This window comes from Myotis davidii, unplaced genomic scaffold (genome assembly GCF_000327345.1).
Source record: "Myotis davidii unplaced genomic scaffold, ASM32734v1 scaffold1381, whole genome shotgun sequence".
Lineage (NCBI taxonomy): Eukaryota > Metazoa > Chordata > Mammalia > Chiroptera > Vespertilionidae > Myotis > Myotis davidii.
This window is the reverse complement of record NW_006291301.1, coordinates 173,077-173,459: the sequence shown is the minus strand read 5'-3', so window position 1 is coordinate 173,459 and position 383 is coordinate 173,077.

Here is a 383-nt window from a genome sequence, read left to right as displayed (position 1 = left end):
AGCCACAAGCCAGTCTGATGGCTGTCAGTACAGAGATGGTGGAGGGAGCCTCTCCCGCCTCCTCAGCAGTGCTAACGATGTCCAACTGCAGCTTAAGCCTGCTCCCCGCTGGCAAGTGAACATCCCCCAAGGGCTTCCAGGCTTCCAGAGGGTTGTCTGACTGCCAGCTTAGGCCCGATCCCCTGGGGAATGGGCCTAAGCCAGCATGTGGACATCCCCCGAGGGGTCCCAGACTGTGAGAGGGCACAGGCCAGGCTGAGGGAACTCCCCCCCCACCCCGAGTGCACAAATTTTGTGCCCTGGGCTTCTAGTATGATATATAATAGTGTACAAGCTTTAAAGGTGAATTATTTTTTCTTTTTCCTAGTAAAATCAGTACCTCA